This window comes from Stenella coeruleoalba (genome assembly GCF_951394435.1).
Source record: "Stenella coeruleoalba genome assembly, chromosome: 1".
Taxonomy (NCBI): Eukaryota; Metazoa; Chordata; class Mammalia; order Artiodactyla; family Delphinidae; genus Stenella; species Stenella coeruleoalba.
In genome coordinates this window covers 171,351,375-171,369,444 of record NC_137169.1, presented here as the reverse complement: position 1 = coordinate 171,369,444, position 18,070 = coordinate 171,351,375, and the positions used below count along the sequence as shown (strand labels likewise).

Here is an 18,070-nt window from a genome sequence, read left to right as displayed (position 1 = left end):
TAAAATACATGCCCTTAGTTCACGTCTATTTGCGCAGCTCTGTGAGGAGACGGACACAGAGCGCACACGTCTTCTCTTAGACACAGAAGTGAGATGGCTTTCTAAGGGTAGATCACTGGCCAGAGTTTCTGAGTTATGAGAGCTGCTCTAGAGATTTCTTTTAGAAAGAGTCACCACTGGCAGCACATTTCAGTGACACAGAATGGGTCGCAAAACTTGCTTACTTGTGTGACATATTCAACCTGCTCAATGAACTCAATCTGTCACTTCAGGGGAGAACGACAACTGTGTTCAAGTCGGCAGATCAAGTGGCTACATTCAAAGCCTAACTAGAATTATGGGGACGACAGGTGAACATTGGGATTTTTGACATGTTTCAAACATTAGCAGAGATTTTGAAAGAGACTAAGCCAGGGCCTTCTTTCTCCCAGCTGATGCATGATCACCTATTTCAGCTTTCAAAAGAGTTTGAGCGTTACTTCCCAAGAAGTAAGACCCCCAAACTGGGAAGGAATGGATCCACGACCCATTTGCGAATAAGCCAGGTGAATCGACTTTGTCTGTGCTAGAAAAGGATCAACTGCTTGAGATCGCAAATGACGGTGGCCTTAAAAATATATTTGAGATAACTTCAAATCAAATACATTCTGGATTAACGTCAAGGCAGGATATCCCGAGATTGCCGCAAAAGCCCTGAAAAGCCTGCTTCCATTTCCAACATCCTACCTTTGTGAAGCAGCGTTTTCTGCAGTGACAGCAACCAAAAGGAGATTATGGAGTAGACTAGACAAACAACACACTTCAGATGTCAGTCTCCCGTCACTCCCAGATGGGAACATCTAGTTGCAGGAAAACAAGCTCGGGGCTCCCACTGATTCTGCATTATGGTGAGTTGTATAATTACTTCATTATATATTACAATGTAATCATAATAGAAATAAAATGCACAAGAAATGTAATGCGTTAGAACCATTCCGAAGCCATCCTCCTCCCCAGTCCGTGGAAAAATTGTCTTCCACGAAACCAGTCCCTGGTGCCGAAAAGGTTGGGGACCGCTGCCTTAGAGACTTTAGTCAGTAGTAAAATCTGCTTTCCTTTTCTATCTACAGCTATATGAACCTGATAAAAACCCTTAGCACTTTGTTGTCTAATTTGTAACTGAACTTGGAGTTTTAGTTCCAGTTCCCAATACATGTAAGTGGCACAGGAATTTAGTATTTGGACAAAATTAAGCAAATAGGTTGATCTCACCCTTCTCCAGCTATAATGAAGTCACCATGTACTTCAGTTGGATAGGCAGACCTGTTGGAGGCAAACTCATGTATATATATGTTATATATGTTATAATATATATATGTATGTATATATGTTAGTATAGTGCCCAAAGTTTTAACATAATTGTCAACTGCTAGGTATTTTAGAGAATTTATAGATTCTCTTGCCTGGGCAGACACCTGGAGTGGCCTATCATACAATATTTCAAAGGGGCTCAGGCTTAATTTAAGCCTGCTCTGGGAGCCATGGATCTGTAACAGGACAACTGACAAGGCCTTATCCCAAGTTAAATTAGTATTCATTTTCTCAGTTTTTCTGTTGATTGTGGTCTCCAGGATGAATGTGATTCCAATGCCTTAATCCAAATCAGGGGATAATTTCCTTAAGACGGGCTTTAACCAATTAAAAGGTACTGGTGTTAAAAACTTAAAACGGGCACACACAACACAAAGTGTCCACAAAACATTCTCCTTTCCTTCTGAAGGCTTTACGATGCATTGTTATCATTAACCAGTCTTACTATTAAACTTAAATGACCAATTGAGACAAACAGTTCTGAGACCGTTACTCCACAACTGATTAAGACTGGAGTGGCAGGTATTGGGGATAATATTCATTTAGCCTTCTGAGCTTTCTGGGCAGACTTGGTGACCCTGCCAGCTCCAGCTGCCTTCTTGTCCACTGCTTTGAAGACACCCACAGCAACCGTCTGTCTCATGTCACGAACAGCAAAGCGGCCCAGAGGAGGATAGTCTGAGAAGCTCTCAACACACGTGGGTTTGCCAGGAACCATATTAACGATGGCAGCATCACCAGATTTCTAGAATTTGGGGTCATCTTTCAGCTTTATCCCAAGATGACGATCAATCTTCTCCTTCAGCTCAGCAAACCTGCAAGCAATGTGAGTTGTGTGACAATCCAGCACAGGGACATATCCAGCACCGACGTGACCTGGATGGTTCAAGATAGTCACCTGAGCTGTGAAGCCAGCTGCTTCCAATAATGGGTCATTTTTGCTGTCACCAGCCATGTTGCTGTGATGAACATCTTTGACAGGCACCTTCTTGACACTGAAGCCCACATTGTCCCCAGGAAGGGCTTTACTCAAAGCTTCATGGTGCATTTCAACAGACTTTACTTCAGTTGTAAAGTTGACTGGTACAAAGGTTACCATCATGCAAGGTTTTGAGAACACCAGACTCCACTAGACCCACAGGGATAGTACCAATACCACCAATTATGTAGACACCCTGGAGGGGCAGATGCAAGGGCTGGTCAGTTGGACGAGTTGGTGGCAAGATGCAATCCAGAACTTCGAGCAGCATAATTCCACGGGCATTGTCATCTTTATGGAAGGCTTTCCATCCCTTGAACCATGGCATGTTAGCACTTGGCTCCAGCATGTCGTCACCATTCCAGCCAGAAATTGGCACAAATGCTGTGTCAGGGGTGTAACCAATTTTCTCAATGTAGGTGCTGACTTCCTTAACAATTCCCTGATATCTCTTCTGGCTGCAGAGTGGCTCAGTGGAACCCATTTTGTTGTTAACCTCATCAATTAGTTGTTTCACACCCAGAGTGTTAGCCAGAAGGGCACGCTCATGGATTTGCCCATTCTTGGAGATACCTACTTCAAACTCATCAACACCAGTAGCAACAATCAGGACAGCACAGTCAGCCTGAGATGTGCCTATAATCATGTTTTTGATCAAGTCTCTGTGTCCTGGGTTATCGATGATGGTCACATAGGACTTGCTGGTCTCCAATTTCCACAGGGAGATGTCAATGGTAGAACCATACTCATGTTCAGCTTTCAGTTTGTCCGAGACCCAGGCATACTATTCAGAGACTTTCTGCCCAGGTGGATATGCTTCCACACATCCTGAAAAAAGCGTCCACAATCATTAACAGGTATCTGAAATTTCCTACAGCTCAAGACATTTGCATCCAATCCTCAGTGGTGCAAGTTTCTCTGTATTGGATCCCCATCTGGGGAGGTTCAACAGCAGCCTTTGCATTATTTTTAGCACAAATCATGCAATTCTGAGTGACTCACTGGAGAGTCTTTTGTAGGTTAGGCCCCATGATATGTTTGAGTCCCTTGTAAGGTGGCATCTCTCCCATAGTGGGTACTATTACGAATGTGCTGCAGCACAGTGTCCCAGATCACCTCAGGGATCAAACCAACTGTGCACTACATTCCCAGCCTGGCAAGGTGTGATCTAAGTGAAATCAGCTCTTGGCCTTCTCTGTCCTTTCTGAATACACTGGCTGGTATTTAGACAAATCAATCTGTGGGAGAAGTGATCCTCTTGCCTCAGAGCATATGGTTTTAGATTAGGTGTCCCAGCATTCTTTTTTAATGGGATTCCTATTGGCCGTGTGTTTTTGGCCTTCCCTGGGGTGCAGTTAGCACATACTCTGGTCTTACCTTTCCTAGACCTCTGGGGGAAAGAGCTCTGTCTCTTTTCCTGGGGTTTTCATGAGCATCACCTGTAGGCTTCAAGTGTGTTCTGGTGAGACTCTGATGTCAAGCTGTTCTAGTGAAAAACTTCAGGGTGAGGTCTATCAGATGGTTCATCAGCTCATTCCTCACTTAGTTTCACCGAGGGCTCCTGTAGGGAATAGGCACCTCAAGTCCAAGGGAGCCCCTGGGCCTCTTCCTTCAGAGTGTTTCTATCTGTCCACCATATGAGAGGCTCTCATCTTTTACTGTTTTTCTTCTTATGTTTTAGACTAGAGCAATCTGTTTTCCAATGTTCTTCCTTACAGTAAGTGCATTGCTCCTCTTCAATGGTGGCTTCCCTCTCTTCAGGTCACTGGGAATCCAATGTCACTGCCAAAAAAGTGGCATTTCATTTCATTTTGCATCTTCCTTCTTCTGTTATTGCTCCCTGCTCAACGCTTTAAAACCAAATCTGCCCATTGAGAGGGTTCATTCCAAATGCATCATCTAATCTTTGCAACCTTCTCCTGATACCTGAGGCACTTTGCTCAAAAAAGATCAAATTTACCATTCTAATGTTTTCAGGGGCCCTGGAATCTGCATTAGTATAATGTCTGTAGGCCTGATAAATCTCTTCCAAAAATTTGGAGGTGTCTTCATTTGCTTTTTTTGCTGAACTTCTTGAATTTTGTTCAAACTCTATTGCTTTGGTTCTCCTTTCAAAGCCCTGCCAAGATGCACCAAAAGCCAGTGCCCTAATAAGTGTGTTCCTCCCTCATTGGGGTCCCAATTGGGTTCAGCTGTGGGTTCTGCTAAGTAGGCTTCAAGTGTAGAGGATCCTCCCTGTAAAGGAGGGTTGCAATCTTTCCAATTAAACAAGTCTGAGAAACCCAGCTGGCTGGTCATTTGCATTTAAGCCCCCTATGAGATAAGGGCATAAGGGAAATTTCCCTGCCCTGGGAGCGACTCCTGGCCCAAAGTGAGTGCCTGTCAGGTCTTAGACGGTGATATCAGACCAAGACCCTGTGCCCAAGGAACTAACACAGGTTTTCTAAGTGGTCCCTATAAGGAAGGGCAGTCCTGAGCCTCAGTGTCGGGACTGGGGACGGGTAAGAATGAAAGGTGGAGGAAGGGGTGGATTTATCAGAGTGACTGGAACAGCTAGTTCAGGTGGAGGAGTTAAAGTTTGAAGCAACATATCCTCACTCTCGTCCCCTTTTCTTATTTTCCCTGATGTAACAGCACAAATACTTATACATAAAGAATTCCATCATTCTTCCCCTCTTCTTCACAGACTAGCCACCATAAAACCATAGATAGCAAATGATCACGTCCAACCATTAAAAGGATGCCTTTCTGCCTTAACATCTACCAGCTGGGCTGAATTATGGGCTGAGGTTTTTGGTGATTTTAGGAATCGAGTGGAACCTTTCTCTTCTCCCTGTAAATATCCCACAGACAGGTCTTTTTTTTTTTTTTCCTATTCCTTTCCTTCATTTGACATCAGTAAAAGTTTCAAAGATCACAAAATTTATTTGGCTGTAAATGGAGAAACAGTACCCAACAAAATGAAACAAAAAACCCAAGGGACAACCAAAATCCTAAATAAACCCCCAAGTTTGGTCTCAGGGTTTTACATATGCCAACAACACAGGAGACCGCAAACAACGTAATTAACACAGCAAGGGTAGCAGTACATGGTGCACAGGGTCCCAAAATAACCCTGCATAAACCCCTTGTGGAGATCCTGATAGGTACTGGACCACACATTTTTACAATAAAATAGCATCTTCTCACTCATGCGTTCACGGCTTTAATCAGATCACTTACCCAAAATGCAACTCAGAGGACTTTCTTTAAGGATAGTTGAAATATTCCCCATTTTTAAAGACAAATGCAAGACAAAACACAAATGGAACACACAAATGCTAGCACCCAAAGAAACAAACTAACCAGTTCACAAATCGGCTAAAGTTTAACAACTCTTTCCTCTCTCCTACAGGGTAACCCACTCAAATACAAAACAAACTAACTTATTCCACAGATAAAGCCCCAAATGGAGAGGAAATAAAGTTCTGGCTGTACACACCAGAGTGACTTACCCTACCATATGGAGCCCATTGTCTCCCAAATGTCGATTCCTTGATCCAACTGCCAAGCACCGGAGCAGCAGCTGTTGCTTCAGGGTATTTTGAAGGGCAGGTCCTCAGAATAAGTGGTCCCAGCAGCTGCTAGGGCCTAGCCCAAAAATTCCCAAGTGGAGCTGGCTGGCCATGAGCAGTAAGACTCCTGGATGGCTCCTCAAAATATGTTACCAGGGCTTCCCTGCTGGCGCAGTGGTTGAGAGTCAGCCTGCCGATGCAGGGGACACAGGTTCGTGCCCCAGTCCGGTAAGATCCAACATGCCGCGGGGCGGCTGGGCCCGTGAGCCATGGCCGCTGAGCCTGCGCATCTGGAGCCTGTGCTCCGCAACGGGAGGGGCCACAACAGTGAGAGGCCCGCGTACCACAAACAAACAAAAATATTTGTTACCAAGTCCAAGCTTGTACTGCTCGCTGCCATACAGGCCAATAAATCAAGAGAAGAGTTATTGGGGCAAAGAATATTGGCTTTTTCAGAAAGCCAGCAGACCAAGAAGACGGCAGACTAGCGTCCGAAAGAACCATCTTGCCTGAGTTAGAGTTCAGGCTTCTTTTATACTAAAAGGGGAGGGAGTAAAGCCAAACATTTCCTGGTTCCCGTCAGCCTCCGGAGGGGATGTGTTAATTTCAGTCTGCCTGCAGTCATGCACAGGTGGATCTGGTCAGGATGTTCCCTGTGAGCTAAACAAAGGTATTTTAACTTAATGCTCATTACCTGGGTGGCAGGGTTCCCAGAGATGGGCCATTATGTATAATTTAAGCTCCTAGGCAACATCCCCTTAGTGATTAACTTGTAATAGAGTACAAAGAGTCTTCCCTATTAAAAGTCATAGACGTGTAAGGGCCTTGAGACACCAAGGGGCTGAGCAATTTGATGAACAGCAGGAACACAAGTGTGGGGAGCAGAGCAAGATAGGGAAATGGGGAAAGAGTGGTAGGTGGAAGTAGATCAAGAGCCTTTCTTTTTTTCTTCTAATCCTCACAATTACTCACTCTACAGGTAGTGGAAAAATCTGAGATTCTGAAAGGTTTAGTGTATTTCCTAGGGTCATACAGCAAATAAGGGCAGAACTGCAATCTGATTGGTCAGTCTATCATTGCCAATTAGAAGGAACACAAAAAGGCAAGTAGAGTCCACTTGGCAAACTTCACATTCCTGCCTACAGCTTGCCTAAAGGTCCCTGTCCTGTCAGTCTCAGGGTCATCAACATGCATTGTGATTTAACTATAACTTGGGCTCTTGAACTCATTTTTTAGACTCTAGGCCAATTTTCAGGAGTAGGGCTTAATAGTTTATAGTAGAACTTCTCACTCATAATCCTTTAGGGCTTCTGCAAGATTCGCTTTGGCTATTACAAAGGCTCCTCAGGTTGGCTTGAGGCACAGTTGTAAAATAAAGAATATCTCCCCTTTTGTTGAGAAGTTCTTCCCACCTCTAGCAAGCCTCATCCTTTCCCTCTGGGTACTCAACTTCCAAACCCAGCATGTCAGTCTTCTTGTCAATTATAGTAGAGGTTTACCCACACCTATGTGTCAACTAAAGTGTTAGCTAAATTGTATAAGAAGACTTAAGAAATACCAACCTAGCAGGCATTTACCTTCTAAAAGGGAACTCACTGAGACAGAAACCCAAATTGTGTTTGACTACCTTATCTCTAAAATAAGGTCTTGGGGAATTATTGACTGTAATTTGACCAACCTCTTCACCAAGGAGATTTAGACAGAATTTTATTATTATTTTTAGCAACCACTCTTCCAGCCATATTTCCTACCACTCAGCCCCCTGTTCTGGTGCAAAAGCTGGGCATAAGACCTAGCTTTGACACTTTATCACCATGTGACCTTGGGTCAGTCACTGGTTATGTTAGTCCAGGATCCCCAGAAACAGATGTCCACACAGGATTAAATGAGCAAGGATTGTGTCAGGGAAACATCTGTGAGAGAAAACAGGGGGAATGGGGAAGGCTGGAAGAGTTGTCAGACCATGGTGCAAACCTGACCCTTAGTGACAGAAGGAGGGAAGGAAGTGACTGGCAGTCCAAGGAGAGCTCAGCAAGGCCATCAGACATCCTCAAGTCAAAGTCAGCTGTCAGAGGAGTCCTGTGTCTCTCAGGAATGGATCTGCCAGTATCCCTGATGAACTGGCCACTGGCCACTGAGAAGCAGGGCTCTGGTGGAAGCAAATGCAAAAGCAGTTTTTTTACAACAAAGCTGGAGTTAGTTGGAGTTCTACAAGGCGCATTCTTATGGCTTCTACACTGAACTTCTCTGAATCAGCTTCCTTGTCTTTCAAATGGGGTAGTAGCAAAATCACATGTCAGTGAAATGCCGAGGTATCTGCATTGTCTGTTAAAGATAACTCTACTATTTAATTTTTAATTTAATTTTTAACATCACTATTTAATTTTTCCTTACATAATTTTGCAAGGAAAGAAACAAACTTTTTCTAACTCCAAGAGAATATGATGGCCTTTTATAAGGTTAAGTATAAGAAAATCAATTATTATGATAGGATTCATAAGTAAATGCAATCTTCTCAAACAATGAATATAATTTCTTAATTAAAAAAAGTATCATAGACTCGAAGTTAAGGATTATTGTAGTTAGAGTAGATGATTCCCACAGGGATCTTCTTATAAACAAACCACACGATTTTATAATGACAAGGTACGGGATAAGTATAGATAGGATAAGAAAGTTTTCTTCACCCCTTCAGGCCCTGTGTTTATATATTCAAACTACCAGAATGGTGAATAGTCTCATCTTCTTTCTTATATTTAGTATGAAAAGGAAGTTAAGGTTACTTAGTGCTCTATATTCTGAAAGCACTGTGTTAATAGCTCAACTGTTCTAACTCCCTTTAAGTTCCTTCTGTTGGAGCCTGTGCCCTCTGGGTACATATGAATTTTAATCAAGACAGAAACGGGTATCTTGGGCCTATCATAATTTATCCTCATAGTCTGTTTTCATAGTTAAACAAAATCATACATGTAAAGCATTTAGAATAGCACCTGATGCATGGTAGGTACTTGGTTCCTTGCAGTTATTATGATGAGTTGTGTTACCTTTTATGCAGCATCCATTGGCTTTTGATGGTTCCTTTCTGGGATGTCATTTGGCTCCTTTTCTGCAAGTCCAAATCCTGCTTAAGTCCAGCACAAATGCTGCTGCCTATAGGAAGCCCTTCCCCGTCTTTATCCCAAAGCACGTTAGTAGACTTATATTACATGCTTTTCCCCTCCTTCATATTACAGTTTTATGTCTTATACCTTTTGTTGAACAGTAACCAGTAAGTGCTTTGAAGGAAGGATTTTTGTCTTATTTATTATTATTTTCTCAGCGATGCCGGAGTAATTATTTCATAGAAGTTCAAGGAATGTTGATTCATTATAATCAAGAGGTAAAGAAGTGTTGCTGGAGGGCAATAGCAAACAGGATCAGCATGAGCAAAGCAAGGAGGAACAAGGGAGAAGCTCAATGATTGCTTGGGAAAGGGAAATGGCATTTGGAAGAAGGGAAGCTTTTGTGACTTTAGGCATCGTCCTCTTTCCTTCCTTTCCTCCAAAACTGATTAAAGTCCAACTATGTTCCAGGTGCTGAGGACAAAAAAAGGAAGAATAGGGCTTCCCTGGTGGCTCAATGGTTAAGAATTTGCCTGCCAATGAAGGGGACATGGGTTTGAGCCCTGGTCCGGGAAGATCCCACATGCCGCAGAGCAACTAAGCCCGTGAGCCACAACTACTGAGCCTATGTGCCACAACTACTGAAGCCCGTGCGCCTAGAGCCCATACTCCGCAACAAGAGGAGCCACCGCAATGAGAAGCCCACACACCTCAGCGAAGAGTAGCCCCACTTGCTGCAACTAGATAAAGCCCGTGCGCAGCAGTGAAGACCCAACTCAGCCAAAAATAAATAAATTTATTTTTAAAAAAGGAAGAATATTAGCTACTGCTTATTGAGTTACATCTTGTATACCAAGCAACTTACATAGATCCTCACGTTAGCATCCCAAGAAGAGCATTATTAAGTCACAACTGAGAAAGCTAAAGATGTGAAAAGTTCAAACATTTATCTAGGGTGATATTGTCAGTAAGTGACAGAGCTGGGACTGAAGCCCAGGTTTGCCTCACTTGCCCATGCTGTGCTGCTTTCCATGTTGATAGATGCTTAAGTACCACCTTGCTCCTCCCTGCCAGCTAATTATGCAGCTACTTATAAAAGAAAACTGAAAGCCAAGAATGGAAAAGAAATCACCAAGTTCATTTCAAAACATTCCATGTATTTCTGTTAAGTCATTTGCTGCTAAAGGATCCTCGCATTTGCCAAACTCAGACAGCATTGTACCTGGTTCCCTTTCTCTGGATTCTTCAATCAAAACAAATGATTTTGAAAATCTTCGACCAATAAAATGTTCAAAGACAATTCTGAAACCCATTGACTCTGGGAACCTAGACTGGTTTTGCTTCTCGCTAATAGCCTGTAATTTGACAAAGCAGATGTTGGAGAGCCAAGAGAAGATGAAAATCTTTGGGATTTGGGTGTGTTCAGAAAAACACATTTGCAGCAGACTGAGATTGTCTCAGTTTATGTCATTGGGTTGGGTCTGACTGTGGGCCAACGCCTTTCGCTGGCTCACTAGTGTGTTGGGTTTCCAATCCCTGAATGTCTCAGGACAGTGAAATCCTGGTGGAAAAAAAGAGAAAGCTCCCTGGAGCTTCACTGTACAAAGAACAAAACAGGAACATGAAGGAGAGCCAGAAATCCATGTCTCGTCCAGAGAAGACCAAAATATGCCTCAACATTCAGAATGTATTACCTCAGTCTAATCATCTCATGAAGCAAATATTGAGCTACGTGGGGGAAGGAAGGGATGGGCTACAAAGAGAATGGAAAGCAAGGTTCTGTACTCTTCTATAAAGGGACATGGTTATCCTTGTGAAGTAAATGCTACATGGCTGTTCTCATGCAGCTGAAGGATATTTATACGTGACCAACAGGGCTTTCTCCTCGGGAGGAACAAAGAACAATTAAAAATGTGAGGATACAACGAGAAGTCTGAGACTGGACAGACGATCCACATCCAGTCTTGCTGGTACCCTGATCTCAGACTTCCAGACTCCAGAACTGTGAGAAATCAATTTCTGTTGTCTATCAACTATCTAGTCTGTGGCATTTTGTTATAGCAGCCCAAATGGAATAAGACACCGGCCTGTTAGTTACTTTGTCTGCATCTTCCTTGATGCTTTTTTCTTTTTTAATTTAAAAAAAGTTTAGGTAAAAATAAGAGAAATACACTTTAGAATTCCTTCCAGTCACATCCCTCTGCCTTCTAATATCCATAGCTTTGGCAGCATCCAGGAGGAGCTTCAGGGCATCTTTAAAATAATGTACTCTCCCTCAGCCTCATCCCCCAGCCCACCCCCTCCATTGCCCCTTGTACCCTAGTATAGTTGGATTTCCTCACACTCAGCTCAGGAGGATTTGAAAGATGTTACTGCCATGCTAGTAAACCAGCAACTTTACAGGATTCTGTCCTAAGACTGGCAGACAAAACTGATGAAAAATCGCAGAAAACTGGAGGTGACATATCACACAGGATAAAAAAGTTAGTCCATTATAGACTTGACATCCATGAGTCTAATGTTTTTGAAAAGCTGCTGTGGGAGGTAGAAAGATGACCCCCAAAATGCCCATGTCCTAATCCCCTGGAATTTGTGAATATTTAACCTTACCTGTGAATACACCTTATGTAAGAAACTTTACAGATGTGATTAAGAATCAGAGATAGGGAGATTATCCTGGATTATCCAGGTCGGCTCACTGTAAACACAGAATCTTTAAAAGAGGGGGGCAGAAACAGTTGGAGATTGAAACATACAATGCTGATGATTTTGAAGATGGAAGGAGAGGCCAAGAGCCAAGGAAAGTAGGAAGCTTCTAGAAGCTGGAAATGGCAAGGGAACGATTTTTCCCCTAGAGCCTCCAGAATGAATGCAGGCCTGAAAATGCCTGAATTTTAGCCCAGTGAAACCCATTTCAGATTTCTGACCTCCAAAACTGTCAGGTAATAAATTTGTGTTATTTTAAGCCACTCAATTTACAGTAATTTGTTATAGAACCAATAGGAAACTAATACAGCTACTAGATTTCATATTTTCAGCATAAAATGAATGCCTCCTATTAGGGGTGTCAAATTTACCACATAAAAATACAGAGTACACCGTTACATTTTTTTTTAATTAATTAATGTATTTATTTATTTATGGCTGCGTTGGGTCTTCGTTGCTGCGCGTGGGCTTTCTTTTTAGTTGCAGTGAGAGGGGGCTACTCTTTGTTGCAGTGTGCAGGCCTCTCATTGCGGTGGCTTCTCTTGTTGCAGATCATGGGCTCTAGGTGCGTGAGCTTCAGTAGGTGGGGCTCACAGGCTCTAGAGCGCAGGCTCAGTAGTTGTGGCACACAGGCTTAGTTGCTCCATGGCATGTGGGATCTTCCCAGACCAGGGCTCGAACCCGTGTCCCCTGCATTGGCAGGCAGATTCTTAACCACTGTGGCACTGGGGAAGCCCCTACACTGTAAAATTTAAATTTCAGATAAACAACATGTAATACTTTAGTACAAATATGTCCCATTCAATATTTGGGACATACTACAAACATTCTTTTTTTTTTATCTGAAATTTGTTTAGTTGAGCATCCTGTATTTTACCTTTGTAACCCTAGGTCTATAAGTTAACTATCCTCTAGGGTAAGAATACTTTACTGTTTTCATCTTAGCCTACTTCCATGTTTTGAGGTCTCAGTTCACCTAGATTTGATTAAGTTAAAATTTACCTCATCTAGTTTCATTAAAATATTACAGGTTAGGGCTCTATGTTTTTTCCGTATTTTTATAAAGAAATTCCAATTATATTCACATGGAAAATGCTTGGTGCCTAACACCTGGAATCTAGACCTCATCAGAAACACACATTGTTTTATTTTAGTGTGAGGTGCCTATGGAAGAGGGTAACTAGGATTGAAATATGCTAAGTGTGAACTGTGGTTTCATGACAGACAAGAATAATGCACTCTTATGTTTTTAGTACATGCGATGTCTCTCCTTAGATGTCTCATAGACACCTCAAACAAGTCCACAATTAAGCTTACTGTCTCTGCTTCCCACCTCTCCCAGATCTACCTCCTTTTTTCCCTATTTTGAGGGAATGGCATCACCATCCACCCATTCACCCAAGTTATTCTGGAGCCTTACCTATCTTACTATCTCACCAGCACATTTTGTAACACTGTATTATTAATATTTCTCAAATACATACCTTCCATTCCATCCCCACCACCATTGCCCTGGGTTAGGCTTGTGTTTATCATTTCCTACCTGGGCTTTTTGCCTCTAGTCCTCCTCTGGGGTGAGACATCTAGGCTGACCCATTATCCACATCCATACTCTTTCCTGAGTGATCTTTCTGAAACAGATCTGATCATTTCACTTGCGTGATGCGAAGTGCCTCCCCAGTGCCTTCATTATACATTCCAAACCCTAACTATGGGACAAAAGATGTTTCTTGTCCCGACTCTTGTCCTGTTTCTCCCTGTTTATCTCTCTCCACCATTGCATTTGTATCACAGGTTTTGATTAAGTAGAAGTACTTCACTGAACCCGCTGCCTTCATCACATCTCCATTCCTTTGCATATTCTATTACCACTGCAGAGAATGTCCTTGCTTCACTTATTTATTTAGCTAACTGCCATTCATACTCAAAATTTAATTCAGGTTTTTTTCTCTTTCCCGGTAGCCTTCCCTGATTCCCCTCTGAAATTTGAGTTTAAATCTTCACTCAAATATCTAAGATCAAGAGGACCTTCAACATGGTGGAGGAGTAAGACGTGAATATCATCTTCCTCCCTACAAATACATCAGAAATACATCTACACGTGGAACAACTCCTACAGAACACCCACTGAACGCTGGCAGAAGACCTCAGACCTCCCAAAAGGCAAGAAACTCCCCATGTACCTGGGTAGGGCAAAAGAAAAAAGAATAAACAGAGACAAAAAGATAGGGACGGGACCTGCACCAGTGGGAGTCAGCTGTGAAGGAGGAAAGGTTTCCACACACTAGGAAGCCCCTTCGTGGGCGGAGACTGCGGGTGGTGGATGGGGAAGCTTCAGAGCTACGGAGGAGAACGCAGCAACAGGGGTGCGGAGGGCAAAGCGGAGGGATTCCCGCACCGAGAGGATCGGTGCCGACCTGCACTCACCAGCCCGAGAGGCTTGTCTGCTCACCCGCCGGGGCGGGCGGGGCTGGGAGCTGAGGCTTGGGCTTCGGTTGGATTGCAGGGAGAGCACTGGGGTTGGCGGCATGAACACAGCCTGAAGGGAACTAGTGCACCACGGCTAGCCAGGAGGGAGTCCGGGAAAAAGTCTGGAGCTGCCGAAGAGGCAAGATACTTTTTCTTTCCTCCTTGTTTCCTGGTTCGCAAGGAGAGGGGATTCAGAGCACTGCCTAAACGAGCTCCAGAGACAGGCACGAGCCAAGGCTATAAGTGCAGACCCCAGACACGGGCATGAGACGCTAAGGCTGCTGCTGCTGCCACCAAGAAGCGTGTGTGCAAGCACAGGTCACTATCCCCACCTCCCCTCCCGGGAGCCTGTGCAGCCCGCCATTGCCAGGGTCCCGTGATCCAGGGACAACTTCCCCGGGAGATCGCACAGTGCGCCTCAGGCTGCTGCAACGTCACGCCGACCTCTGCCACCGCAGGCTCGCCCTGCACTCCGTACCCCTCCCGCCCCTGGCCTGAGTGAGCCAGAGTCCCCGAAGCAGCTGCTCCTGTAACCCCGTCCCGTCTGAGTGAAGAACAGACGCCATCAGGCGACCTACACGCAGAGGCAGGGCCAAATCCAAAGATGAACCCCCGGAGCTGTGCGAACAAAGAAGAGAAAGGGAAATTTCTCCCAGTAGCCTCAGGAGCCACGGATTAAAGCTCCACAATCGACTTGATGTACCCTGCATCTGTGGAATACATGAATAGACAATGAATCACCCCAAATTAAGGAGGTGGACGTTGGGAGCAACTGTAGACTTGGGGTTTGTTGTATACGACTGACTAGTTTCTGATTTATATCTTTATCTTAGTTTAGTATTTAGAGTTTATTATCATTGGTAGATTTGTTTATTGAATTGGTTGCTCTCTTCCTTTCTATATATGTGTATATATATATATATATATATATATATATATATATATATATACACTTTTTTTTCCTTCTCTCTTTTTTGCAGTGTGTATGTGTCTGTGTCTTTGTGTGATTTTGTCTGTATAGGTTTGCTTTTACCACTTGTCCTAGGGTGCCATCTGTCCGTTTTTTTTTTTAGTATACTTTTGAGCACTTGTTATCATTGGTGGATTTGTTTATTGGTTTGGTTGCTCCCTTCTTTATTTTCTTTAATTACTTTTTAATATTTTATTTTAATAATTTTTTAATTTTTAATTTTAATTATTTTATTTTTTTCTTTCTTTGTTTTTTTTTCTTTTCTCCCTTTTCTTCTAAGCTGTGTGGCTGACAGGGTCTTCATGATCCGGCCAGGTGTCAGGCCTGAGCCTCTGAGGTGGGAGAGCCGATTTCAGAACATTGGTCCACCAGAGACCTCCTTGCCCCTCATATTATCAATCAGCGAGAGCTCTCCCAGATATCTCCATCTTAACACTAAGACCCAGCTCCACTCAACAACCAGCAAGCTCCAGTGCGACACCCTATGCCAAACAACTAGCAAGGCAGGAGTACAACCCCACCCATTAGCAGAGAGGCTGACTAAAATCATAATAAGTTCACAGACACCCCAAAACACACCACAGGACGTGGTGCTGCCCACCAGAAAGACAAGATCCAGCCTCACCCATCAAAAGACAGGCATCAGTCCCCTCCAAGAGGAAGCCTACACAACCCACTGAACCAAACTTACCCACTGGGGGCAGACAACATAAAAAATGGGAACTACGAACTTGCAGCCTGAGAAAAGGAGACCCCAAACACAGTAAATTAAGCAAAATGAGAAGACAGAGGAATACACAGCAGATGAAGAAGAAAGGTAAAAACCCACCAGACCAAACAAATGAAGAGGAAATAGGCAGCTACCTGAAAAAGAATTCAGAGTAATGATAGTACAGATGATCCAAAATCTTGGAAATAGAATGGAAAAAATACAAGAAATGTTTTAAAAGGAGCTAGAATAACTAAAGAGCAAACAAACAATGACGAACAATGTAATAAATGAAATTAAAAATTCTCTAGAAGGAATCAATAGCAGAATAACTGAGGCAGAAGAATGGATAAGTGACCTGGAAGATAAAATAGTGGAAATAACTACCACAGAGCAGAATAAAGAAAAAAGAATGAAAAGAATTGAGGACAGTCTCAGAGACATCTGCGACAACATTAAACACAACAACATTAGAATTATAGTGGTCCCAGAAGAAGAAGAGAAAAAGAAAGGGACTGAGAAAATATTTGAAGAGATGATAGTTGAAAACTTCCCTAGTGTGGGAAAGGAAATAGTCAATCAAGTCTAGGAAGTGCAGAAAGTCCCATACAGGATAAATCCAAGGAGAAACACACCAAGACACATATTAATCAAACTATCAAAAATTAAATGCAAAGAAAAAATATTAAAAGCAGCAAGGGAAAAGCAAGAAATCACATACAAGGGAATCCCCATATGGTTTACAGCTGATCTTTCAGCAGAAACTCTGCAAGCCAAAAGGGTGTGGCAGGACATATGTAAAGTGATGAAAGGGGAAAACCTACAACCAAGATTACTCTACCCAGCAAGGATCTCATTCAGATTTGACAGAGAAATTAAAAGCTTTACAGACAAGCAAAAGCTAAGAGAATTCAGCACCACCAAACCAGCTTTACAACAAATGCTAAAGGAACTTCTCTAGGCAGGAAACACAAGAGAAGGAAAAGGCCTACAATAACAAACCCAAAACAGTTAAGAAAATGGTCATAGGAACATACATATTGATAACTACCTTAAATGTAAATGGATTAACTGCTCCAACCAAAAGACATAGACTGGCAGAATGGATACAAAAACAAGACCCATATATATGCTGCCTACAAGAGACCCATGTCAGACCAAGGGACACATACAGACTGAAAGTGAGGGGATGGAAAAAGCTATTCTATGCAAATGGAAATCAAAAGAAAGCTGGAGTAGCAATTCTCATACCAGAAAATAGATTTTAAAATAAAGACTATTACAAGAGACAAAGAATGACACTACATAATGGTCAAGGGATCAATCCAAGAAGAAGATATAACAATTGTAAATATTTATGTACCCAATATAGGAGCACCTCAATATATAAGGCAAATGCTAATAGCCATAAAAGGGGAAATCCACAGTAACACAATCATAATACTGCGCTTTTCACCCCACTTTCTCCAATGGATAGATCATCAAAAATGAAAATAAATAAGGAAACACAAGTTTTAAATGACACATTAAACAAGATTGACTTAATTGATATTTATAGGACATTCCATCCAAAAACAACAGAATACACTTTCTTCTCAAGTGCTCATGAAAGATTCTCCAGGGTGGATCATATCTTGGGTCACAAATCAAGCCTTGGTAAATTTAAGAAAATTGAAATCATATAAAGTATCTTTTCTGACCATAATGCTATAAGACTAGATATCAATTACAGGAAAAAAGAACTGTAAAAAATAACAAATACATGGAGGCTAAACAATACACTGCTAAATAACCAAGATATCACTGAAGAATTCAGAGGAAATAAAAAAATATGTAGAAACAAAGGACAACAAAAACACGATGACCCAAAACTTACAGGTTTCAGCAAAAGCAGTTTTAAGAGGGAAGTTTATAGCAATACAATCCTACCTCAAGAAACAAGAAAAATCTCAAATAAACAACCTAACATTACACCTAAAGCAATTAGAGAAAGAAGAACAAAAAACTCAAAGTTAGCAGAAGGAAAGAAATCATAAAAATCATATCAGAAATAAATGAAAAAGAAATGAAGGAAACAATAGCAAAGATCAATAAGACTAAAAGCTGGTTCTTTGAGAAGGTAAACAAAATCGATAAATCATTAGCGAGACTCATCAAGAAAAAAAGGGAAACACTCAAATCAACAGAATTAGAAATGAAAAAGGGGAAGTAACAACTGACACTGCAGAAATA

At 42.3% G+C, this 18,070-nt stretch overlaps 1 pseudogene across 1 annotated transcript; it reads right to left on the bottom strand.

Annotated features, from left to right (window-relative positions):
- Window positions 1–1,693: 1,693 nt before the first annotated feature.
- LOC307178039 (elongation factor 1-alpha 1-like) lies at window positions 1,694–13,198 on the bottom strand (annotated as a pseudogene). The gene is made up of 2 exons: window positions 13,175–13,198; window positions 1,694–3,113 (listed from the first exon to the last, which is right to left on the bottom strand). The product of its transcript is annotated as an elongation factor 1-alpha 1-like (transcript).
- Between the last annotated feature and the right edge of the window lie 4,872 nt (window positions 13,199–18,070).